Source organism: Tiliqua scincoides, chromosome 10 (genome assembly GCF_035046505.1).
Source record: "Tiliqua scincoides isolate rTilSci1 chromosome 10, rTilSci1.hap2, whole genome shotgun sequence".
NCBI lineage: Eukaryota > Metazoa > Chordata > Lepidosauria > Squamata > Scincidae > Tiliqua > Tiliqua scincoides.
In genome coordinates, this window is record NC_089830.1 from 18350177 (window position 1) to 18377695 (window position 27519).

The following is a 27519-nucleotide window of genomic DNA, read 5'->3' on the forward strand; positions in this document are numbered from 1 at the left end:
TCTCCACCAGATGCTTGTCTGCCTCCAGTGAGTGAGAATCCACACCTCCCTCGGCAATCTTCTCCAGAGCCTCAAGACCTCCTGGGCGTTTTGAAGCAAGTACGATTACCTAGAGCAGGTTGTCTCTAAACTTTTTGGCTGAAGGGCCGCATCAAATATCTGGCACGGTGTTGAGCACTGGGAAAAAAACAAAACAAAAAACTAAACATAAAATTTAAATAAATACATTAGAGACGGAACTTAGATGAATGAATAAATGAATGGGCTCAAATGTCCAGGATTTCTCCAAGTACCAATACGGGTCCAGCTTAAATGGACCCCGTTCCCCCACCCCACAAGCACAACTCCGGTTGCGTTTGGTCAACTGGGCCAGAGGCTCTCAGGGGATCAGAGGCTGGCCGTGGGCTGGATAGCGGCTTGCCGTGGGCCGCATCTGGCCCCTGGGCTGGGATGCTGCAGCTGGTGGCTCTGGGCTGCCTGCAGGACTTTAATCACCGCTGATCAGCTTGGTGGCAAGGAGCAGGCCCCTGGAAGTGCCTGCCATCCTGGAGGTGTTCAAAACTCCTCACCACCACCACCTCTCTTTTTTTCTTTAAATTTGGCTCCGAGATTTAAGACTCAGCTCAAGAATTTGACTAAGGACTCGAGACTCAGTTTGAGGGTAGAGACTTGAGACTTGACTCGAGACTTGGGGTTAGGGACTTGAATACATCACTGCACCATGGATGTTGGAAGTTTCACGTTCTGGACTTGCGCGTTAGGAATCTGCTCCATTAAAAAAAAAAATCTATATTTTCTGGAGTTTTGTGCATGCTGAAAATCACTGCTTTGGCTTCACTCTAGTCATTCCTGTTTTTCCCTACACGTGATCGATGTGCTTGCGTGCATTGAGAAAACACTGAGAAAAATATATATGTTAATTGCACGCATGGGAGCATCAAGATTCATTTGTGTGATGTTGTACCCAATATGCAGGACCACACAAGTGCATCGGCTAAAGAGGGTACAAAGAAACCCTCTGGAAATGCATGGCTGTTTGAATGGCCTGATCCTTTGAGTGGCTAATAACAGGCAAGCAAGAGTAACTCTTAGAGTTTGATGTGCGTGTGCCTGTTTCTGCATGCGCGGGGGCCCTCTTCAGCAGCAAACTCCGGTTTGAATTTCTACTTGCTTAAATTCATTAACCGTTTGGCCGGCCTCCCCTAGTGCTCAGTCGATAATATTTAATGCTATTTCCAATACCCGTGTCATCTGGACACTTTCGCGCTCCACAGGCCAAGCCCTGCCTGAGCACCCATCGATAAACAAGCAAAAAAGCGATAGGATAAACATCTTCAGTCATGCTGCCAAAGGTAGCAGTTTTCACCTGCTGTGAGCATCAACTCTCCCCTCTCCTCTGAAGGTTTGACTGCTGTGCCTGACATCACACGGCCGTAAGACACAAGTGGGGACAGATGGACAATCCTGGTGAGATTCACTGGGGCAACACACTTTTAGGGTTGCCAAACATCCCATATTGGCCTAGAGTCTCCAGGAGAGAGTCTCCTAGACTCTCCAGGAGAGAGCATCCATCGCACATGACTCCCGCAAGCAATCATGGAGATTTTAATAGGGCCTTCTCAATGACGTTATATCATGCTGGGGAGAAAGGAAGATTCAGGAACAGCCAGAGGCATTGCTAGAAGCAGCAGTTCCATGGGGCGGTGACATCGTTACATTGTGACATCACTTCTGGGTAGTCCCCAAGGAGGTGGCTCCAACGGAGCTTCCAAAGGAGAAGAGGAGGCAGCCAGATTATCAAACCGCTGCCCCCTGTTTGTGTTTTTTGGCCAGATCGCCAAGCCACCAAAACACAAGGAGGCGGAGGAGGTGGCGTCTACATGCCTGTGACCAATGGTTGCTGCTGCTTCTCCCACCACTGCCATCTTGGCTTGGCCTCAAGCTGCAGGCACCCTCTTCCAAGTTGGTACCCACAGTGGACTGCCCCCTCACCCCCCGCTTACTACACCACTGGGAATATAACTTTGGTCAGAAGATATATCTGCAGAGACCTACTGTCTCAGACTAGACTGATAGAGGCTTTAGAACAATCAGTGGGCAGAAGCCTCTACAGAAAATACTGGACTGCTGCTGAAAATGGCAGTCTTCTGTTGAGTAACATGTAGTTCAGCCACTGTGAACTGCCCATAACAGCCAATAATGAAGACAGGGTGGAGCAATGATTGAGATAAGTCTATCCCTGTTTTCTGCCCTCTCCTGGCAAGAACCAGGACTAAGCCAATGTACCACACAGCCCATTTCGTTGACCCTTTCATGGACGGTGTAATGGCGGGAGAAATTTTGGTGACTATGGGTGTGCATGAAATGAGCCAATAGGATAGCCAAATTGGGGAGGCTTAACTGCAGTGGTGGTCCTTATGGTGACTACCATTTCACCCCATGTAGCATTATTTCCAGAGGCATTCGGGGGGGGGGGGGAATGGAGGCACTGGAGAAAACGAGAGACGGTGTCCTTTCTTTCACCCCTGACTCTCCAAATGGAGGAGGATCCGTGGGGTCAATCAGGCAAACAGAAGTGGGCACCACCCTGACCAATCTGCTGCCCAAGGCAACTGTTTCAACTGGCCTCATGAATGGGCTGGCTCTGGATAATACAAAAATGTATGAGGCTGAGTTTGAATTGCACCTACAGCATGTGCTGAGAACTGACCCAAGCCCTTCTAGCTACTGAGAAGACCCATCAAATGCCAGTGCTTTGCCCAATGATATCTGAGCCACTGCCTCTCCTGCCTTCTTCTTCCAGAGGAAATGTGGAGAAGAGTGGGGCGCTCCAATGGTTTATCCAATGATTCTCCTCTGCTTCATCTTCTTCTACTCCCATCACCTCTTTCTTTTCAAATACAGGGAGTAGGAACAGCCAAGGAAGTCGGTGGATGGATGCCACCAGCCAACCTGCTGCCTTAGGCAACAACCTCAGTTGGTCTCATGGGTGGGCCGGTCTCACCTAGATTGTTCAGAGCCTTAAACTAGCAGCATTATCTTAAAATAAGCGATCGATATTCTTTGTTCTCTCTCTTTTTCCCCCTTGGTTTGTAGCATTCCACTTCCAAAAGTTACAGATAGCCATAGGTTTCAGGCAATTGAATAAAACTGGATTTCGCAGATTAGCTTCAATTGATCGGCGCACTTGCTTGGATGGGCGGTAAGGCAGGAAGAGACCCTTCAAGGTCTCTGCTTGCAAGCGATTCATTTTCTTCTCTTTTTTCCTGGTCTTGTGTTAGAGGCAGCAACTGTTACCCTGCACATGCCCGATCTCGTCTGATCTCGGAAGCTAAGCAGGGTCAGGCCTGGTTAGTACTTGGATGGGAGACCGCCTGGGAATGCCGGGTGCTGTAGGCTTCTACCATAGTCTTCTGAGACTGAAGGTTGCCAACCAACCTGTGTTAGAGGTATCAGAGAATAAGGACCTCAGTAAACATCATGGAAGGGGTCACTGTAGAATCAAGATGGTGTAGTGGTTAGAGTGTTGGGTGTGAACCATGATGTCCAGTTTCCTGCTCAGACACAATGATGGTGCAGTCTAGACTCGACATTGGGCTGGCGCAAGTCCCTTGGGCCTGCTCAGGAGTGTCACTAAACCGCCGTAAAGCACTTTCGCGCCACTCTGAAGGGAGTTAGTCTGGCACACAGACTTCTGCTGGCCTCCCTGCGCCTCCATGGACCCTGAGGAGAGGTAGGTTTGTATCAGTCGTGTTCAGCCAATGCAGGGGTCTGGGGGAGGGGTGTAGAGAGGGTGGGGAAGAGTTAGGAGGGAGATGTTTTGGGACAGGGAAGGGCAGGTGGTGGGTGCTCCTAGGGGTGGGCGAGGAGTGTCAGGTGGGGCCAGGTTCTGGTAGTTATGCCAGATCCTCACCCTGTTCCCAGGCAGTCTCCGGCTGCTCAAATTTGCGCCACCTCCGAAGGTGGCATGGATCTCATTAGCCCCATTAGTGATTCCCCTCACCCCCGGCTGAGCCACTTGTAGCTTGAACCTTTTGCTGGATACAGTGCAGGCCCACTAGCCTGCCTGTTCCAGTGCAAGTTAGGATTGCACTGTGAAGCTCATTGAGTGATCCAGAAACAGTCACCATTTCTCAACCATCTCAAGGTTCTGTGGGATGTTGACATCATCACGTGACATTGTGACATCACTTCTGGGTTCTCCCCAAGAAGGTGGGTCTTGCTGCACTTCTTAAGGTTGTTGTGAGAATAAGAATCACATCTCTGGTGCCCTAATCTCCTTACAGGATTAACTCATTGATGTGTCTGCTGCCCTGTTCACATTTAAAGTGGGGGGGGGGGGCGAGATTCTTTCACCTAAGTTCACTACCGTGTTTTGTTGGATCTGCTTTTCTCCATCCCCAGTTCCGATGGCAGAAGTGAGCTGGGAATGGAGAAAAGTGAGTAGAACAAAACTTTGGGAAAGGGCTGCATCTCAGCGGTAGCACGAAGCCCCAAGTTCAAATCTTGGCACTGCCAAGTCAGTTTAGGGAAAAGACCCTTGATTTTGAAACCCTGGAGAGCTGGCTGTCAATCCATGTCGATCGGCAGCCTTCCTACTTCCTTAGGAGTCTCATTTTGGATATCGACCCCACACTTTTTAACTTAAGCAGTTTGCACTGCAGCATCTACAGACCAAGGAATGGGAAGAGGTTTCCTTGATCGAAAAAGGGCTTGCAGCCTCCGGGTATCACGAAGGAGACATCGGCACCAGCCGCTGGAAAAATGCCGCGGTCTGGGTTGAATAGGGATCATTGCCCTCCCCTTACGAAATATAAGAGGACCCCCCACTGTAAAAGATGCCTCTCTGCCCAGTTAGCCGCTGCAATTATCCTGTAATATAATACAGTTGTGTGTACATTAGCATGAGAAAACACCCCTTGGGTCACCTCAAAATCCATTAATTTATTTCCAAGCTTTCATGGAGAATGCTTGAAAAGAAAACAACCTTGAGGGGTTTTTGTGTGTGTGTGTGGGGGTGGGGGTGTAGTGTTGAGAGTTTCTCAGCAAGTTCAGAAAAAAAAGGTCAAGCATCTGCCTCCCTTTTCCTGCCATTCACCTCCCCTAGCCCCCCCCCAAAAAAATCCCCTTACCCTTACCCTTGAGAAGGGGGTGGGTGTAACTTGCTGGCAACAGGAGAGGACTTATGTTTAAATGATGATTAAATGATGATTGATGCTGCCTTTATTGACCATTTCTATTATATAAATATTAATATCAATTAATATGTATTTGATGTAATTGCGCACTTGCACACTGCCGTGGGTGATTTTATTTTTTTTCATGCAGACAGGGGGGAGGTCTGTCACGCAGACAGGGGGGAGGTCCATTTTCGTTAAGAGGGCTTTTAAAAAAAAATGAATAAAGACTCTCACAGAGGAGGGAAAGGAAGGGTGTAAAAGCGGCCAACATTATCAGGAGCTGTGGTGCTTGGGCCTTACGAGGAATACAACCACTCTGACACTCAGGGTAGTGGCCTTCTTTCATAGCCCCATCCTGCATGAGATGAGGCAAGGCTAGACCCAGTTGGTAGGTTGAGATTGGGAGATGGAGCTGCAACAGTGTTTTCTTTGGCTGCCCAACCTTATAATTCTGCATTCTGAGTTTTGGAGCCTCTGTACCCCAGCCCACCCTGTCCATCAGTGTGCCATCTTCTATCAGTGTGCCACAAAAGGTTCGCAGATATGCCGTGGAAGTTTGGAGCATGGTGTTTGAAAATTGCCGGGAAAACTTTGCTGGTTCTAAATAGCTGGTGGGGGAAGAGGAATAGACAATTTATTACAATAGACAAGTTCCCTAGAAATAGAAGAGTGTCCTGGATTCCAGAAGTGCTATATCAGATCTGGCCATCATCCATTCTCACGACATGACCGAGCCAACGCAGGCATCTCTGTTTCAGCAGTGCATACATGCTAGGGATTCCAGCACGTTCCAGGACTGTGTTGTTTGGAACTTTGTCCTGCCAGGTGATGCCGAGAATGCGTCGGAGGCAGCGCATGTGGAAAGCGTTCAGTTTCCTCTCCTGTTGTGAGCGAAGAGTCCATGACTTGCTGCAGTACAGAAGTGTACTCAGGACGCAAGCTCTGTAGACCTGGATCTTGGTATGTTCCATCAGCTTCTTGTTGGACCAGACTCTCTTTGTGAGTCTGGAAAACATGGTAGCTGCTTTACCAATGCGTTTGTTTAGCTCGTGAGGTTATGTTGTGAGAATGGATGATGGCTGGATCCCAAAGGATCTCCTCTATGGAGAACTCGTGCAAGGAAAGCGCCCTACAGGTAGACCACAGCTGTGATACAAGGACATCTGCAAGAGGGATCTGAAGGTCTCAGGAGTGGACCTCAACAAGTGGGAAACCCTGGCCTCTGAGCGGCCCGCTTGGAGGCAGGCTGTGCAGCATGGCCTTTCCCAGTTTGAAGAGACACTTGGCCCACAGTCTGAGGCTAAGAGGCAAAGAAGAAAGGCCCATAGCCAGGGAGACAGACCAGGGACAGACTGCATTTGCTCCCAGTGTGGAAGGGATTGTCACTCCCGAATTGGCCTTTTCAGCCACACTAGACGCTGTTCCAGAACCACCTTTCAGAGCGCGATACCACAGTCTTTCGAGACTGAAGGTTGCCAACAACAATATATCAGATCTTGTCTGATCTCAGAAGCTAAGCTGGGTCAGGCCTGGTTAGTACTTGGATGGGAGACCACCTCGGAATACTGGGTGCTGTAGGCTTATACCATAGTCTTTCAAGACTGAAGGTTGCCAACCATCACAAGAGTCAAAGACCATCGAGAAGACCATAGAGGTCAGTGTGCCATAGGAAGAAAAATATTGAAAATATTCAGGGGTGTCAAAGATAAGGACTGGGGGCTGCATGCATCCCCCTGAAACTCTTTATCCAGCCCTCGGGCTCACCCAGCACCGCTGTCAGTCGCTCTTAGCTGCTCAGCTGGTCTGAGGTGTCACAGCTAATTGGGCAACCCACATGATAATTGGCCTCTCCCATGTCTTGAAAACACGATAAAGATTTATGTATTTTCTCTACTGTCACTGGCAGCTAAGAGATCCTTAATGAGTAAAAAAAAATGCTTATTTCTGACTGTGACCTGCTTAATGACATCACTTCCTGCTGAATGGCATCACATCTGGCCCTTTAGCGGGCAACATGAATGCTATATGGCCCTCTATATTAAACCAGTTTGACACCCTTGGTATAGATCAGGGGTCTCCAAACCCTGGCCCGGGGGCCAGATGTGGCCCTCGGCAAGCCTCTACCTGACCTGTGGCCAGCCTCTGGTCACCTGAGAGCCTCTGGCACAGTTGACCAAACTCTGCCGGAGCTGTGCTTGTGGGATGGGGCAATGGGGGTCCATTTAAGTTTGTGCTTTATTTCTGTGGTGTGCGTTGGTGCTCAGAGAAATATTGGACATTTGAGCCCGCTCATTCATTTATTTATTCATCTAAGTTCCATCTCTTAATATATTTATTTAATTTTATTTTTTTCCCAGCCCTCGACACTGTGCCAGATATTTGATGTGGCCCTTTGGTTGAATAGTTTAGAGACCCCTGGTATACATGTGTGCACAGGCATTATGACAGTGGACCAGGAACAGCACCAAGAAAAGCAGTATTACTGATCACTCTCTGTATCCCTGTTTTTATATTCTCCTGTTCTTGCAATCAGCCCAGGTGTGTGTGTGTGTGGGGTTGATGGGGGGCCGAATCCTGACCAGTGGAGGTGACAGGCTGACAACATTAACCATATGAAGTAATGTAATGCCTTTAGCCGCATCCCACACATTACTGCGACATATTATTAACCAAACACCAACCAAATCAATGTATTCAGAGGAAACCAAGTGGGGGAGGGAATCATTAAACAAAATCTTTGCAGCAAGCTTGGGACACAAGTCTAGCCGACTTCTCAGCTGATCAGGGCTAACTGCTCTTGCACTAGAACCGGGAGACCCATGAAATAATCATGATGTTTTCCGTTTCACTTTCAAAACTTCCTTCTGAGAGACCGAGGAGGACAGCATGTTTCGTGGGTACGTATGAGCCCTGAGGCTAAAAACAAATGAAAAATGAAGGGGGAAAAGCTGTTTCACTGCTGAAAATTAAGGGTTGCTTTTTTTTTTTTTTTTTTTTTTTTAAGGAATGTCTTCAGGAGTGCTGGATAAGTCCCCTTGTTCGGTGACTTCTTAGGACCCCTTGTGAGAATCTTGGTTCATTTAAATTGCCCACCCTTGTGGCACTCAGAATTGCCCTCGCTTCATTACATGGCTACCTGTGATCTGTTTGTGACGCCTTGTGGCACTGTCCCATTTTAAAACCAGTAGCTAAAACCAGGAGGGGGGGGGGAAAGAGTGGGATTGTTGTTCTAGTCCATCAATTTCACTGAGGAAATGAGAACGTAGCAGTTGGATCTCCAAAATCCAAGGACAATTCCAGCAGCACCCCTCCGTAAACTTCAACTTACTATGAGGTCAACCTTAGAGAACCTTCCCTGTGTTGCAGATCTCCTCTCACTCACTCAAACCCATTCTGACATTTATAGGAAGTTCCCATATATCTTCCTTGTACAGCTTCCTTGGCTGTCAATTCACCTTTTTGCACATTTGCATGCAACTAACTCATTTATTAACGGAGAAGATGTGATGGCCAATTTGTGTCATTATTAGGATGCATATTTGAATATATGACATAGCGTCCAATTAGCTAATGGGAGCCCGAGATGAAAAGAGGGCGAGTTTTTTGCATTATTTTTAAAGCCAGGACAGCGCAGTCCTATAATGGCTGGGGATATAACAGATGCAGCTTGAAGTCAAACAGGAAGTGTTACGTGTGTCTCTAGGACTGCTTTTGTGAAGCTGGCTGTCCACATTAAGCACTAGTTAATGTGCACTTAACATAAAGTATTATCTGTAAGGGATATTCAGGAAGATGAAGCCCTGCACAATGCAGGGAGATTTATTGCATGAGAATGGCGGATTTCATTGGCATTCTAATAAGGCACTTTGCTTCAGAGTCAACTAGTGGGAACGAGGCAATAAAAAGGATGAAGAAGTGGAACACGTTGAAAGGTGGCTGGCTACCCAGTGGGAGTGGAGGGTGTTGGCTGTAAATAGATTGAGCGATAGCAACAAGAAGAAGACAAAAAGAGAAGGTGAATAGTAAAAAGAAACATGATGGTTAAGGGAGGATGGAGTATCTACTCTGTCAACATAAATGGCATAAATTTACCTCAAAAATGAAAGAAATTCTTCCTTCAGTTGCAAAAGTTAAGTATGGATATAACTTTTATACAAGAAACGCACATCAAAAATATGAATAAAGCACTGCTTGTGAACAAAAAATTTGGAGAAGTATTTATAGCCTCAGATTTTTAAAAAAAGGGTGTGGCCACATACGTAAAAGAAAGACTGAGATCAAAACTAATATATGCATCTGGTCTGGTCGCCGCATCTCAAAAAAGACATAGTGGAAATGGAAAAGGTGCAAAAGAGAGTGACTAAGATGATTACTGGGCTGGGGCACCTTCCTTATGAGGAAAGTCTACGGCGTTTGGGCCTCTTCAGCCTAGAAAAGAGACGCCTGAAGGGGGACATGATTGAGACATACAAAATTATGCAGGGGATGGACAGAGTGGATAGGCAGATGCTCTTTACACTCTCACATAACACCAGAACCAGGGGGCATCCACTAAAATTGAGTGTTGGGAGAGTTAGAACAGACAAAAGAAAATATTTATTTACTCAGCCTGTGGTTGGTTTGTGGAACTCCTTGCCACAGGATGTGGTGATGGCGTCTAGCCTGGACACCTTTAAAAGGGAATTGGACAAGTTTCTGGAGGAAAAATGCATTACGGGGTACAAGCCATGATGCGTATGCGCAACCTCCTGATTTTAGAAATGGGTTATGTCAGAATGCCAGATGCAAGGGAGGGCACCAGGATGAGGTCTCTTGTTATCTGGTGTGCTCCCTGGGGCATTTGGTGGGCCGCTGTGAGATACAGGAAGCTGGACTAGATGGGCCTATGGCCTGATCCAGTGGGGCTGTTCTTATGTTCTTATGTTCTTATGCATCACAAGATGGAAGAATATTGATGGTGGAAGTACAAAAAGAAAATGCAAGAGTCTTACCTGTGAATATTTATGCACCAAATAAAATCAGCAAGAATTTTTTGTACAGTTATACAAAGGCACAAGAATTAGAGAATATTCTGTATTGTTGGAGACTTTAATTCAGTTTTTGATGGACAAATGGATTCTACATCGATGTGAGTAAAAGAGAAGAAAAAAAGGAGACCACAAATTCCTAAAGCATTTTTACAATTAGCGGAAGAGATGTATCTGATAGGTGTATAGAGAACAAGATATCCAGAAACTAAAGACTATACTTTTTATTCAAATAGACACCAGACGTGGTCAAGGATTGATGCTCTTTGGATACCACGGGCATGGACTAAAAATCTGGTAGAAGTGGAAATATTACCAAAGATACCATCAGATCACAATCCAGTAATGAGCAAATTTGAAACTCTTCAAAAGCCATCTCAATGGAGATTGAATATTAATAGTTTAAAAAATGAAAAATTTAAAAAGAGTTTGAAAGAAGAAAGAGAACATTATTTTAGAGCTAAGATTACAACTGATATACCAATTACCATGGTCTGGGATGCTAGTCAAGCTGTTTTTAGAGGATTGGCAATAAGAGAAGTTGCAAGAAAAAGAAGAGAGAAAAGATACGTAGAATTAGAGAAAGAATTGAAATGACAAAAATTATTGGCAAAGCAAAACCCTACAGCACCGGAGATAAACAGAGAATGAGAGAGGTACAACATTTTATTGACAGAAGAACTAGCAAAGAAACTTACTTTTGCTAGACAAAACTTTTTGAAAATGCCAATAAAACTGGAAAATGGTTGGCTTATAAATTAAAGAGAGAGAAAATGAAATCCTATATAGACACATTAAAGAACGAAGATGGAAAAAAGACTATAAATGTAAAAGATATGATTGATATTGTTAAAAACTTTTATGAAAAATTATATATGGAAGAAGGGATCTCAAGCATTATTCAAAGGAATTATTTACAAAAAAAAAACACAATGAATTAAAGATGTCGCAGCAACAAAAAGAAAGTTTAAATCAACCGATATCAGTTAGTGAGATTTCAGGGGCAATAGCTAAACAAAAAAATCAGAAATCGCCGGGTAGCGATGGATTACCAGCTGAATTTTACTTGTATAAATGTTTTGAAGAAGAGTTGGTGTTACCATTTAAAAAATTGATAAAAGAAATACAGCAAAAGGATAAAATTCCTGATACTTGGAAGTAAGCAATTATTACAGTTATACATAAAGAAGGGCTTGACCAAGAAGAGATTCAAAATTATAGACCAATTTCACTACTTAATGTGGATTATAAAATTTTTGCAACAATATTAGCTTCAAGATTAAAAAGAATTAACATTATTCATCAAGACCAAGCAGGGTTCTTACCAAGAAGACAAATTAGAAATAATATGAGAAAGATATTGAACTTTTTAGAATATTATGAAATGTACCCTGATAAGCAAATGGCGATTTTTTTTATAGATTTTCAAAAAGCATTTGATAATGTAAACTGGAATTTGATGTTTTTACAATTTGAAATGATGGATGTAGGAACTCCGTTCATTGCTATGATTAAAGTTATATATAAGAATCAAACTGCTAGAATTAGAATAAATGGAGAGCTTTCAGAGGAGATAAAAATTGAAAAAGGAACGGGATGTCCACTTTCTCCATTATTATTTATAGTGATTATGGAAATACTTTTGAATCAAGTGAGAAAGACAGAAGAGAGTAAAGGATTAAAAATAAGAGGTGAAGAATTTAAAATCCAGGCATTTGTGGATGACCTTATGGTGATTAAAGAAGAACCATTAGAATCTGTCAAAAATTTGTTAGATGTGTTGCGAGAATATACTGAAGTGACAGGACTGAAAATAAATGTCAAGAAAACGAAAATCTTAACAAAGAATATGCAAATAAAGAAAATATAGAAATTGGAGGAATTAACACATTTCAAAGAAGAAAAACAAATTAAATATTTAGGGATTCAATTAACGAAGAAAACAAGCACATTAGTGAAAGATAATTATTTGAAATTGATTGAAGAAATAAAAAGAGATTTAACAAAATGGAAAGAATTGCAGCTTTCATTGATGGGAAGAGTTGCTGCAGTGAAAATGAATGTTTTGCCTAAAATAAACTTTCTTTTCCAAACAATCCCTGTAATTTTGAAGCAAGATATATTTAAAGAAACTAATCAAATTATCTCGAAATTCATCTGGCCGGGAAAGAAACCAAGAATTAAAATGAAGGCCTTGCAAGATGTGAAACTAAGAGGAGGCATGGGGCTTCCTGATTGGTTATTATATTATAAGGCCGCAGCGCTACTATGGATTAAAGAGTGGATTATATTAGAAGATCAAAGAATACTTAAACTGGAGGGACATGATCTTGAATGGGGATGGCATGCATTTGTTTGGTATGGAAAAGCAAACAAATATAAGTGGTTCAATAATCATATCTTAAGGAAATCTTTATTATGGATCTGGGCTAAAATACAAAGACAGATGTATACCAAAATCCCCCGATGGGTGGCGCCGCTAGAAGCATGTACCTGGTCGAATTTACTAGAGACAACAAAAATGCTTAGATATGAAAGTTTATTGAAGAAAGATGGGCAATTAAAGACAAAAGAAGAACTGTTAAGACAGGATGTGGAGATGGATTGGTGGACTCGCTTGCAACTTGATTCAAAATTTGGGAAAGATAAGCAAGAAGGATTCTATTTAGAACAGAATCGCCATTTGATAGAATACTCTTAGAAACAAAAGAAAAATATATCAAAAGAATGTATATGTTCCTATTGGATTTTGAGATGCATGAAGAAACAATAAAAGAATGTATGATAAAATGGGCACAAAATATAGGCCATAATATTACATTAGAACAATGGGAACAGATTTGAAAATTTAAAATTTACTAGAGCAACAAATTTTAAAGAAAATGTATATAAAATGTTTTATAGATGGTACATGACACCAGTAAAACTGGTAAAAATGAATCCAAACGTATCAAAAAATTGTTGGAAGTGTAAATGTGAAGAAGGGACGTTTTATCATATGTGGTGGACATGTAAAAAATGCAAGTATACTGGAAAATGGTAAGGAATCTAATACAAGAGATTGTTGTATTTACGATACCGCTGAAACCAGAGTTGTTTTTGCTTAATATCACCTTAGATATTATAGATAAAGAAAATGTATTTAGTTATTATATTAACTGCTGCAAGGATTTTATATGCTAGATACTGGAAAGATATTAAAATTCCAACGGAAGATGAATTAATAGAAAAAATAATGAATGTGGCGGAAATGGATAGGCTTACAGAGATTTTGGATCAACACCGACACAGATGTAAACCGACACAGATAGAGCAATGGAGACCATTTTATGCTTGGTTGAAAATGAAGTTGTAGATGTATAAGAGAGGGCATTTAGATGAATATATTGTATACATGATATATTCTACAGGATATGATATGATAGATAAATGATATTAAGAGGTTAAACTAGAACAAGATTAGAAGATATGTATTGATTAGATATATTGATATAGGATTGCCTGCACCCTTCAACAGTATGTTTTTGTGTTTTTGTGTTTTTGTGTTTTGTGTTATGTATTGAGTTTGTGTTTGTTATGTGCTTGTTTATATTTGTTGTTTGTTTTTATTTTGGAAAATAATTAAAAAATTAATTTTAAAAAAAGACAACATGAGACCTGAATCCTGTTGCCACTCCCTTGAACCTGGCATTCTGAGGTACTGAGTGCCAGCACCAGTTCCGTGCCAATTGGCACCATATTTGGTGGCAGTGCAGGTTTTGGGGGCAGGGGAGGCATTCTGGGGAGAGAGGAGGTCAGAGGGAGGGGAGGAACCAGTTGCAGGGGTGGGGGGGGACTGGCAGAAACATGCCTCTGCTGGATCTCGTCCTCCAAATTGGGTTAAAAAGCCTAACACGGCGGTTCTCCCATCTGCACTGGCAAAATAGCCAATGCAGACTTGGGAAGCCCCATTGTGGGCTTTCTCAAGGGGCTTTCCTCAGGGGGACAAAAGTTCTGTTCCTGCAAGGAGACCTCCGGCGGGCTCAGAAGGGCCGCTGTATATAGCAATTACCATTTTGGTGCTGCTGTACCCAGCAGCCCAGCTTAGGATTGGGTTGCCCACCAGCAGGTCGGTGGGGGGCACTCATCTCTGTCTATTTGCCTCCACTGCTTCTCCTAAGACATGTTGCGGCAGAGCTGGATATTGAAGGGGTTAAGGAGAGCAGGAGGTCAGTAGTAGCCTTAGAGGCTGCTGATCCAAAAGTTTGAATCCTCCACACTGAGAAATATAGTCTCTCCTCCCTCTTCCTTCAAGGGGAACATCCATCCTAATCCCAGGAAGCCAGTCTTAGGTCTTTGACCCTGAATAGGAGGGCGTCTCTCCTCCGTAGCTCTTCATCATACTTAATGTGGAAGCTGATAGACTGTGTGCTCATATAAATGTCTAATCCTTCCTTGAGTCCTGCTAAGCTCTTTGCCAATGAAACATTATTAATCATAAATTCCTCATACTTCACTTCCACCAAGAATGAGGCAGCCAGTGACTAATTAACCCTCCAGAAACCTAGAGAGATGGAAGCAATTAGTCTGCAGGAGGGAGGAAATGAGGTACAGAAGTGATGTGAAGTTTGGGATTTGAAAGTTGGTCAGATTTTGTGAGGATTTTTTTCATACTTGGGTAGCAATTCACCCTAGCTTTCCCCAACTGATTCCCCTTCCTTTTTACTCTCCTTTCTTCCCTAATTTGCCATCTATTTTTAGATTAATCTTGCGATCTGCCCCTTTAAGTCCCGGGCTGGTGGTGCAGCACCCAAACCACTCTTTGGTGGGCCACAGTCACCAATACAAACCATGAGAGGGTTGACATGGGCAGCAGTGCCCTGTTGAACCTCTGCTATCCTCCACTGCCATTGATAACTTGGTGGCAGGGGTGGTTTGGGGTGAGAAGTGGGCAGGAACAGGGGCATGAGGGGGATGATCTTGGTGGTATTGAGCCTAGACCTCCTACCCAGCCTCAACCTGACCCCTGGAGTCTCCTTGGACTTACGCCAGCTATTTTGCGGCATAGATTCCATGAGACCCATTGGAGGCGAGATGGCCTATGGCAGGGGTTGGCCAAACCATGACTCTCAACCCCAATGTGATTTTTTGACATCTAACGTGCAGCTCATGGAAATGTGTTTTCTGAGCTCCTTTTTGCATCTTCAGTTGGCATCCTTCAGTCTCAGAAGACTATGGTATCGCGCTCTGAATGGTGGTTCTGGAACAGAGTGTCCTCTCCAGTGCGCAAAGCCTGGGTAAAGTAGATATGGAGGATAGACTGTTACCCATGCAGCAAATCCCCCCTCTCCACGTCACTGAAATGGTCCAACGGAAAGGCAGAAGCCAATACGGTTGGTTCCAGCAGCGTTGCAGGAGTTGCCAGAACGTGACTGTGTTCAGCCATGAACTGCCTCAGGGACTCCGGCTCCGGATTTTGCCTCGAGGTTGACTCCTGAAGCCTTTTCCATAACTGGATGTAGCCACAAGGCAGTGGAGGTTTGGGGTCAGAGTTTTCCTTCTCTCAGATGAGCTGCCTTCCCAGGCTAATGAGTCCCATCTACCCAGTGGCTGTTTAGTCGCCTCTTACGACAAGTACAGCCAAACGGAGGGCCTATTCTTAGCCCCCAGCCCCCAGGGGTTTTTGCATCACAATTAATATAAAAGGTAAATAAGAGATTTTCATGCTTTATAATTATTTACCAGGTATATACAGAGAGTCCACTGGATTAAAGCATAAGTTTAGTGTTCATGGTGAGAACATATATTTAAGATTTTCAATGCTTCCTAAATATTGTGGCTCTCAAACATCTCTCTTGTGGAGCTCAGGTGTCTGAAGTCGATAGTATGATGCTCTTATATTAAGTATTTTGTGACTGAATATTTTTAAACTTTCATATTTTTCAATTTATTTAAAACAAAACAACAAAAAAACACATCAAAGATAGAAAGGTACATCCTTACATTGCAGCAATAGTGAAGTCACAAATTCTAATTATATTTCTTATTCAAATTTCCAGTTATTTCAGACAGTCACTCTTATCTCCCCTAATATCATCCTCATCTATGTTAAATCTATATAAGATGTCTCTATCATTTACTCTCTCTTATTTACTTTCCCCTCTCATTTTATTTACATTTAGCTTATTTGACCTCCCCTATGGGGAGGTAAGTAGAAAGATATTTGCATACCTCTCTAGGACTGTCTTGTCACCCTCCCCCCCCCCCCCATAGCACACAGTGCCGCTTTTACAGACTGGTGGGGTGGTGGTGGTGGTGTGCTATTTCTAGTTCACCTAGATTGAACATTGAAGGGTGGTATTATCTGAACACTTTGTGACTTCTACATAGCCAAAATGATTACTGGGCTGGGGCACCTCTCTTGATGAGAAAAGACTACAGTGTTGAGACGCCTGCGTTGGCTCGGTCATGTCGTGAGAATGGATGATGGCCGGATCCCAAAGGATCTCCTCTATGGAGAACTCGTGCAAGGAAAGCGCCCTACAGGTAGACCACAGCTGCTATACAAGGACATCTGCAAGAGGGATCTGAAGGTCTTAGGGATGGACCTCAACAAGTGGGAAACCCTGGCCTCTGAGCGGCCCGCTTGGAGGCAGGCTGTGCAGCATGGCCTTTCCCAGTTTGAAGAGACACTTTGCCAACAGTCTGAGGCTAAGAGGCAAAGAAGGAAGGCCCATAGCCAGGGAGACAGACCAGGGACAGACTGCACTTGCTCCCGGTGTGGAAGGGATTGTCACTCCCGGATTGGCCTTTTCAGCCACACTAGACACTGTACCAGAACCACCTTTCAGAGCGCGATACCATAGTCTTTCGAGACTGAAGGTTGCCAATACAATACAGTGTTTGGGGATCTTCAGTCTAGAAAAAAAGTTCTTGAGATGAGACATGATTGAGACATACAAAATTATGTAGGGGATAGATAGAGTGGATAGAGTGGATAGAGTGGATCTGACACCAGGACCAAGGGACATCCACAAAAACTGAGTGTCAGGAGAATTAAAAGAGACAAAACAAACAATTTCTTAACCCAATGTGTAATTGGTCTGTGGAACTCCTTGCCACAGGATGTGGTGATGGCACCTGGTCTGGATGCTTTTAACAAGAGATTGGACGGATTTATGGAGGAAAAAGCCACAGGTTGCAAACTGTGATGGATATTCTTCCTGGTTCTAGAAGTAGGATATATCTGAATGTCGGATGCAAGGGAGTGGAAATAGAATGCAGGGATCTTGTTGTCTTGTGTGGTCCCAGTTGCATCTGGTGGGCTCTTCTATGTTCTTATATAGACATGCATAGCAATGTAAGCTCAATTAATTTCAAGTGAAGTGTTTCATCTTTCAGGGCAGAGACTGGTGATCAGCAGTCCTCTGGGCCCCAGGGCCCAGTGCTGATCCCTGAGACCAGCTTTGTTCATGTAGCCTTGACATGGTAGCAGTGGCATAGCTAGGTAGATGTGGGGGTGTGGGTTGCACTGGGCGATGCACATGGGGAGGTGGTGACACCAATACTCATTCAAATTTTTAAAATCTTGGTATTTTTGAATACCATCATGTTCTACATCGATTGATGTGTAATTTCATGAGGAATGCAATGAAACAGACCACACTGGAATATCTATATTCTATCAAATGTTATAGCAAAAAAAAATAGCAGGGTGGGGAGATGGTACATCACCATGCCCACAACCCACGGCATTGCCCTGCCCACTGCATGGGAGGAAGTCCATCATAGGGGTTGTTAAGATTCTGCTCTGTTAACTAGGGTGTGGCAGGCTCAGGTGCAGAGTAATTCTGCTGACTCAGTGTGACTCAGCTGCCTGCAACTTTCCATAAACCAACTAGTTAGCTTTGTCTCTGGCTCAGCATGGGCAGAGAGCTAACAGGGGTGACTTGCTGGGCTCCTGCACCAGGTGTCGCAAACTCTAGTGACGCCATTGGCTGGCACCGCAATTTTCTCAGGGCCCTCTAGAGTAGCAGGTCGCCCACAGAAGACATTTTCCGAAGGGCCCTCTGCAACCCAGAGGCAGCCTTTCCATCTTCATCAGGGATCAAACGCCCTAGCTGAAGCGACATTAATCTTTGCTGGCATTCACCGAGCTGCTCCTAAGCCAGGCATTGAACTTAAAATGACCTACTTAAAGTGAGCGACTTTGACATTCCTGACAGCGCTAATGGAAGGTGCGATAACGAGGTTTCGCCAGTAATGATCTTCTCTTAGTGTGGCATCACGTCTTTCATACTAGGTTGGTTTTTTTCCCAGATTCCACAAAGGTGTGAGAGCTGGCGCCCAGCCCAGGGTGGAGCCAAAGAGGAGCGATGCTGGTGGTTGTGTAGCAGCATAATGCTTTGCTGAGAGGTGACAACCCCTCCCCCAATTGCTGCCGCCGCAAGAGTATTCAAACACGTGAGACCTCCATCAGATTTTAAATAAGCCATCAAGTGCAGTTATTCATAGTGGATGTAGTGACTGGACCATTGCATCCTGGACAACTGTGTTCAGTCCAATGCATTGGACGTTCATGTCCCTTCTTTTTACACCCCAAACATTTGTGTCTCAATATATGTATGTTTATATATACTTTTGGAGGCAGCACAAAAAGTCCTGTGCGCTGCTGCCCTTTGTCCATTGCGTGCAGACTTCTGAATGAGGTCATAGGGCTTGACTCCGTTCCCTTCTTCCCTGAACTGAACTGATCTCAGAACTGTGACACGGAACTGCGAGGCAGGATAATCACAGGTGTGCGATGTATCACAGGAGGACATTATATCAAAGGCGTGTTCTCTATCATAAAGGCAGGTGAGTTGGCCCAGTTATCAACTGCTGGCTGAGCTTGGCATGTCCTCTGTCTTCCTATGACTCCTTTCCATTACAGTTTTTATTTGGATATTTTAACGCCAAAAAGGGGGTGTTTTGTGCTTTTATGTGTTTTTAACCAAAAAAAAAAAAAAAAAACACACACACACAAAACAAATCAAAAGCACCCCTAACAATTTGTTACGTCTGACAGTTGCCCTAGAAACAAAGCTGTAGAACCCGGAAGAGTCTCCTGGGAGTCGAAAGTGACATCATGAGAGGCGAAGAAAATGGAGAAGGCCGTAGAGGTCAGTGTGCCAGGAGAAGAAAAACATTGAAAATTGCTGACTTCTGGGTTCTGCAAACATCCACTGACATGTGCTTTGGGGAGGGCCCACATGCCTTCCATTGCTTCCCTCTGATGTTCAAGTGTTGTCAGTTTTTGACAGTGAAGTATGTATGAATCAGAACGTATTAAAGTGTGCGTGCATTTTTTTTTAGTTACTCTGTATGAGATTATAGGCTCAATCCTAACCAATTTTCCAGCACTGGCATAGCTGTGCCAGTGGGGTATGTGCTGCATCCTGCAGTTGGTGGGGGGGCAGTCATGGAGGCCTCCTCAAGGTAAGGCAATGCTTGTTCCCTTACCATGGAGTTGCATTGCCGTTATGTCAGTGCTGGAAAGTTGGTTAGGACTGCAGCCTATGCTATATAAAAATATTGTCTACACCAGGGGTGCTCAATAGGTGGATCGCGATCTACCGGTAGATCGCGAGGCAAAATGAGTAGATCGCAGAGTGCCGACCCCCCCTTTCAGGTGCCTCTGGGAGGAAATGCCAGGAGTAAGGCCCATTGTACTCAGTGGGGCTTACTCCCAGGTAAGTGTGGCTAGGATTGCAGCTTCACAGCCTAATCCTAGGCATGTCTACTCAGGAGTAAGTCCTGTTATACTCAGTGGAGCTCAAAGTACACCAACATACATTGTACACATAAATGTTATATGTTATGATGGCGCGAACATTGTAAAAAAAAACTCTGGTAGATCTCCGGGCCTTGCTGGGTTTCAAAGTAGCTCTCGAGCCAAAAAAGTGTGAGCACCCCTGGTCTACACAGACTGGTGGCAAGCTTCCTAGCTCTATCTGGAGCTGCCAGGGATTGACTGTGGGACTACCCGCATGCAAAACAGTGCACTACCACTGAACAATAAGCCCCCCATTACCACACATGCATAATTCGAGACCTTGAATTTGCACTGGAAACCACACTTCTATAAGGCTAATGAGTATCAGACAACAGAATTTGCAAAAGTTGGAACTGCAGGGGTAGAAAAAGCACCAGTGTCATGAAGACTGAACAAGACCTTCTTTTGCAACGGCCTAACAGGATTTTTTCCCAACCAATACTCAAAGTTCTATAATGCAATCAAAGTGGGTGCAGAACCTGGATCTAATGATAATCCAGCAGTTTCCTTATAATTAAAAAGCACATTTTTAGAGAAGCTGTAGGAAAATAGGCAGATGATCAATGTCACTCTTCCCCACAAATTAATTTTTAAAAAATATAGTCACCAATTTATTGCTACCGGGACACAACCTCGCAAAACATATCATCACCTAAAGGGACCAAATTTGCTCTACCCACAGCTATGCCACACATTCTCCTTTGCTAATTGGGAAGATTTTGCCACACATCCAGGCCAAGAAACGGTAGCCTAACGCGTTTCGACCCACTGGTCTTTTTTAACAGCCTGTATTTATCTGCCAGCTAGAAGATGTTCAAATGAAAAGCATCCTTCATTCTTCCCGATTCACCGGGGACAGTAATTAACCACTGCTTGCGGATTCAAAACAGTCATCGCTCCTGCGGTAATTTCAGTTTAATTGCTCGCAAATCCGAAGACAAAAATTACCTTTAAAAGAGCAAAAGGGAAAGAAAGAAAGAAAGAAAGAAAGAAAGAAAGAAAGAAAGAAAGAAAGAAAGAAAGAAAGAAAGAGGTATGCAATGTTTATTAAAATACAACACTGCTGCCCTACAGTGGCAGGAAATCATGTCATCATTATGTGCCTCAGTTTCCGTTGTGCAAAATTAGAAAAGGATTGAAATCTTTCCCAGGTTTTCAGGCCGTTACCCAAAACTCAAGGCTACAGCAAGGACAGCCCATCCATGAGGTCAATTGGTGTTCATAGACAGCAAATTGGGTGGGGACATCCATCTCTGTATGTTACCCAAAACACAAGGCTAGAGCAAGACCGGCCCATCCATGAGGCCAACTGGTGTTCATAGAGAGTGCGTTGGCGGTGGGCATCCATCTCTGTCCACCAACTTTCCTCCACTGCTCCTCCTCCTTACACTCCCTGGATTGAAAATAGGAAGAGAGGGACAGTGAGAAAAAGGAACTGTGTGTGTGTGTGGGGGGGGGGGAAGAGTGCCAAGCTAGAAATTGGAGAGTGGCAGAGGCCAGTACCTAATTGGGTAAGGAACAGCATTTGGCATGCAGCCTCAGGTCACAGGCGGTCTTGGGCCAGCCCTATGCTAGAGATATCTGTTTCAGAAAATGACGGTGCTTCAGGCAGGTGGGGAGAGGGAAAGTAGCCCCTCCTTAATTTTCACAGAGAAGGCATAGGAACCAGACGTATACTAAGCCAGTGAACCTTGTAATTCAATATTGCGCATACTGACTGGTAACGACTCTTTTCTCTAACTTTTTTTTCAGTTTTCTCTGACAAATAGCAAGGTTTACTCGAGGGCGGTGGTTCCCAAACTGTGAGTCGTGGCTTCCTGGGGATCTGCAGAAACCAGCCAGCAGAGCTGTGGAATCCTCGCAAAAAACCCCACTGCCCTATATAATGTATAGGACTGTAGCCCTAATGGGGAGCCATGGCCAATGGTCCAGTAGATCAAGGGAACCACCAGTCAAAAAGTTTGGGAGTCACTGCTCTAGGGTTATTTTGGGGTGTCACCGGTTTGTCCTTTTTCCTGTGTGTCAGTGACTTTCCTACGCTTCTTCACTGCTAGGGTCTATCTCAATATCAGATTTCAAACCCTCCCCCCCCCCCATTTTTTAAGGCTTGGTGACATCAGCGGGTTCCTGCCCACAAATCTGGTTTTTATTCATCTCACTTGCCAACTCTCCCCCCCCCCATCTGCTACATGTAGACCAGGTGGGTGGCATCCTGTCACAGTTTACATTGAACTAAGCTACACAGTTTGGGCAGCAAAAAGGACCCTGGAGAGAACAGATCCCGACAATCTAATAACTACAATTATTATTCTTCCAGTTTTTACTGACATCTTGACTCCTCGGAAAGGCCCTTAATTCCACACTGTGCGTTAAAAAACACTCCGAGATCCTGACAGATTACAATTACAGTGCAATTCTGTATCTCGGCTATTATTTATGGTCGAACATGCCGATCCTTGCAGTCTCCAATTACTAGAAAAGTAGTCCATAAATCCAGGTTGCATATTAAAATGCTTGTTCGTAGCCAAAAAAGCCATTTTCTTCCTCAAAGCCCATTTGCTTTCTAGGCAATTGGGTTGTGGACATAGCAAGAACCTCAAGAGGATCCGGAAACATTTTAGAACATCTTTCTCGTACGTATTGAAATGACATCATAGCACTGCTATTCTTGATGATGATGACGATGATGAGAAAATTGGATAGTCAATAGAGAAATCCATTCATGAGAGCTGTCAGCCAATTAAAATATTTTTTAATTGTTCAAAGTGCCTGGCATTTTAAGTAGGTCATGCATCGATGGATCCAATTATTTTTCAACCGCTGTGCCGCGGCACACTGTGTGCCCTAAATGATCTGCAGGTGTGCCACAAGAGTTTGGAGGAGGGTCATTTATCAGTAAGGTCACTGGGAGATGTGAGCCCCCACCAAGGTAGCGCCTGAGGTGAAATGGTTTAATGCAGGGGTGTCCAAAGTTTTTGGCAGGAGGGCCACATCATCTCTCTGACACCGTGTCAGGGGCCGGGGGGGGGAAGAATTAATTTACATTTAAAATTTGAATAAATTTACATAAGTTTACATAAATGAATATATTAAAGATGAACTTCTATGAATGAATGAAGGTCTTGCAATAGCTCAAGGCCTATACAAGGCCTTGCACAAAGCAAGGCTGGCCTTTCCTTTGCTGCCGCTACTGCATCACAGACATGAAACAGCAAGCAGTGGAGGGAGCCCTCATTCCACAGCTCACACAAGAGGTCAAACACTTGCCCTCACGCTGAGAGCAGTTGCGTCGGGCCAGTACGGGCTTCAACAAATCTCCGGAGGGCCAGAGGCTCATTGAAGACTGGGGGCTCCCTGAGGGCCACATTGAGAGGCCTCGAGGGGTTTGGGCACCCCTGGTTTAATGGATGGGGTCAGCCCTGAGAGAAGGGATGTTGCCTTCGGTTCTTGGATTTATGCTTCCCAGAGACATCTGGCTTGATGGATTAGACCAGTGGTTCCCAAACTGTGTGCTGCAGCACCATGGCAAACTCCCTGGGGCACTGTGGAATGTCCCTAGTGGCCTCGTCTTCCAGCTGTCTTGGGTCCCACCATCTTGGATCACAGAAAATCTCATGCAGCTTGAGCAAAATCTCACAAGATTTACACAAGCTCTTGTGCAATCTAATATCACGGTGCCTGGGAGAGCTGCAAAGAAGAGGCCTCCGTGAAAGAAGGGCACCATGACCCCAGCAAGTTTGGGAAACACTGGATTAGACTGAAGCTATCAACTGCAAGAAGGCTTCCTTCAGAAACAGGGAAGTCTGGTTCTAATGAGGAGAATGAAAAGGAACTCAAGCTCCGGTGAAAGCAATGTAAGAAATGTAAACTGACAAGAAGGGATTAAAAAAAAAAAAAAAGGAATATGAGGAGTGCATGGCTAAAAATATCAAGGCAACTAATAAAAACTTATTTAAATACATCAAAAGCAGGAAGCCAGCCAGGGAGGCAGTTGGACTGTTAGATAACTGGGGGCAAAAGGAAAGGTTAAAGAGGAAACGGAGTTGTCGAGAAGTTGACTGACTTTTTTTTGCATCTCTCTTCTTTGCAGAAGATGTAGAGCAGATCTCTATGAACTGAGCTTCTCAGAGAAAGAGTCTGAAGAACATGACATGTTGGCATCCTTTAGTCTCGGAAGACTATGGTATCGCGCTCTGAATGGTGGCTCTGGAACAGTGTCCTCTCCAGTACGCGAAGCTTGGGTAAAGTAGGTATGGAGGATAGGCTGTTACCCATGCAGCAAATCCCCCCTCTCCACATCGCTGAAATGGTCCAATGGAAAGGCAGAAGCCAATACGGTTGGTTCCAGCAGCGTTGCAGGAGTTGCCAGAACGTGACTGTGTTCAGCCATGAACTGCCTCAGGGACTCCGGCTCCTGATTTTGCCTCGAGGTTGACTCCTGAAGCCTTTTCCTTAACTGGATGTAGCCACAAGGCAGTGGAGGCTTGGGATCAGAGTTTTCCTTCTCACAGATGAGCTGCATTCCCAGGCTGACGAGCCCCATCTACCCGGTGGCTGTTTAGTCGCCTCTTACGACAAGTACAGCCAAACTGAGGGCCTATTCTTATCCCCAGCCCCCAGGGGAGAACAGTCTGAAGAACAGTTAAATGGAAATGATAAAAGATGAGAGTCTAGAGCAGGGCGGTCCAAATTTTACAGCTAAGTGGGCCACCATACCCTGGCACCATCCACTGAAGGTGCAAATGTGGAAGCAATTGACAGTTAGGTGATGATGTCACCGCCAATTATTTCTGGGTTCTGAGCTACCTAAGGGCCCAATCCTAATGTCACCCAGTGCCCGTACGCTGGTGCTGGGTGCTGTAAACATGCCATAAAGCATGTTTATGGCACCTGGCAAGTAAGGAGCACTGGTACCGCGCCTGTGCCAGTCAGGTACTGGGGCCAGTGTCGGCAGGTAGAGGACATGCAGCCATCAGGGTTAAGTGTAACCGCCGGGTGACGGTACAGCCTCTGGGGGGCAGGGAGGAATGAGGGCAGGAGGAGGATGGGGTGGGGGGAGGAACTGGGGTGGGAGGGATTGGAAGAGCTCTGCCCTGCCATTTCTTGACCTCTGTGATGGACTGGAAGGAAAAGAAGAAACCGATATGGCTCCTTCTCCAAAGGAGAAGCCGGAACAGTGCAGCAGAGAGACCAAAAAGCCGTTGAAGCAGGAGAAGGCAGTGGGCATGGTGTGGCTTCTTGAGGGGTGCCAAAAGTGGTCTCACAGGCCACATATGGCCCACAGGCTGCGTGTTGAACCACCAAGGTCTACAGCATATTGACAACATTAAGATTAACAAATCATTGGCTGAGATGGCATCTACCCAAGCATGCTGAAGGAACTCAAACCATGAAATTGCTGAGCTTCTAACAACAACAACAACAAAAAAAAAAATAGGTTGCATGTCCTTCCAATCTGCCTCTGTGCCAGAGGACTGGATAGTAGCCAATGCAACACCAAAAATTTAGATAGGGAGGATCCAGGAAGTTGCAGTTTAGGTAGTTTAGGGTCCAATCTTACCCAACTTTTCAGAGCTGATGCAGCTGCACCAAGGGGGGATGCACTACATCCTGTGGTGGGGGCAGTCATGGTTGGCAAACTTCAGTCTCGAAAGACTATGGTATAAGCCTACAGCACCCGGTATTCCCAGGCGGTCTCCCATCCAAGTACTAACCAGGCCTGACCCTGCTTAGCTTCCGAGATCAGATGAGATTGGGCATGTGCAGGGTAACAGTTGCTGCCAGGGGGGGCAGTCATGGGGGCAGTCATGGAGGCCTCCATAAGGTAAGGGAATGAGTGTTCCCTTTCCTTGGGGTTGCATGAGCACTAGAAAGTTGGATAGGATTGGGCCCTTAATGTTTGTTCCAGGTAAACTGGTGGAAAGCTTAATTAAAGACAGCATGATTAAGCACATAGAATGAGCTTTACTGAAGGAGAATCAGCCTTGTTTCTCCAGGGGTGAGCCTTACCTCACTAACCTCCTGCTGAGAACATCAGCAAGTATGGGGATGGAAATGATCTGGTTGACATGGTAGTCTTAGACATTACAAAAAAAAAAAGTTTAATAAAGTCCCCCACCAAAGTCTTGTGGGTAAACGTAGCAGTCATGGGAGTAAGAAAGAAGTCAGGTCCATATATGGGCTGGGTAATTGGCGTCTGAGGAGTGTCAGAGAGTGTGTTGGGCCAGGAAAAGGGGGATAGGATCTTGGTGTGCACAGCTACTGCTAAGCTCCTTCCTTTCCCATCTCTGAACCATCCTTGGTTTGGCCCGCTGCACACCTTGATCCTCCCCCAAACCACTCCTATTGCCATTTTTCCTGCTCTGGTATGGGCTGGGTGAATCAGTGGTGCACTAGTGGATTCTCCAGCCAATTCAGCCAGTGGTTCTAGCCCACACACCATCGGAGTGACTTTTGTGCCACCATCCCCAGGACCAATGGCAGTAGATTGCAGGATCTGCTGCCATGAGCCCTGGAAAGGTTTGGGGCCTAAGAAGGCTGTGATTTAGACTTACAAAAGTCTGCATGGTATGGACAGAGATACATTTTTCACCTTCTCCTTCTATACTAGAATAGGGTTCATCTAATAAAACTGATTAATGAGCCCTATTGCTTTAGGTTGTGTACTTCCTATATATATAGGAAGTATATATACTTCCATTAGTTACTTCTTAACACAGTGCATGGTTCGACTGTGGAATTCATTGCCACAAGGTGTGATGATAACCACTAGCTTGAAAAATTCTAAGAGGGAATTGAATAAACACACGGAGGAGCACATCTATCAATGGCTACTAGCCACAATAGATGTGAGTCACCACTGGGTTCTGCATCAGTATGCCTTTAAAAGGAGATTGGGCAGATTTCTGGAGGAAAACTCCATCACAGGTTACAGACCATGATGGGCATGTAGTCTGAGATTAGGTGGTCGCTTTTCATAGGGCTGGGTAGAAATTTTTTTTCTTTTGTTATCCAAATTGGCCGTGGATGGCAGTTTTTTTTACCTACCCCAGACTGGCGAGGGAGGAACAGTGTGCTCAGTAGGTTTCATGTTTTAAAAATTGGTCTCTGGTGTTTAATAAGGTGGCCCAAGTTAAACCTAAGCTGCGGTCTGGTGTCTTCATTGGGGGGGTGCGAGGGTAAATAGAATGCCAGATGCAGGGGAGTGACAGCAAGATGCAAGTATCTTGTTGGCCGAGGCATCTGATGGGCCACTGTGAGATACAGGAAGGTAGACTAGATGGGCCCTAGGCCTGATTCAGCAGGCTTCTTCTTATGTCCTTATGCCTCTGAATACCAACTACAAGGAAGCAATGGGGGAATAGAAGTATGTCTTGATCTCTTGCTTTTGGGCTTCCCAGAATCAGCTGTTGGACCACTGTGGGATACAGGATGCTGGACTTTCTGGGCCTTTGGCCTGATCTAGCAGGGTTGTCCTTTTGTGCCTGGTCTGATCCAAGTCCTGAACCAGACAGACCTC

General features: G+C 44.9%; 2 pseudogenes; one reads left to right on the forward strand and one right to left on the reverse strand.

Annotated features, from left to right (window-relative positions):
• Nucleotides 1-3282: 3282 nt before the first annotated feature.
• LOC136662009 (5S ribosomal RNA) lies at nucleotides 3283-3399 on the forward strand (annotated as a pseudogene).
• A 22266-nt stretch (nucleotides 3400-25665) lies between these two features.
• LOC136661751 (5S ribosomal RNA) lies at nucleotides 25666-25782 on the reverse strand (annotated as a pseudogene).
• Nucleotides 25783-27519: the final 1737 nt, after the last annotated feature.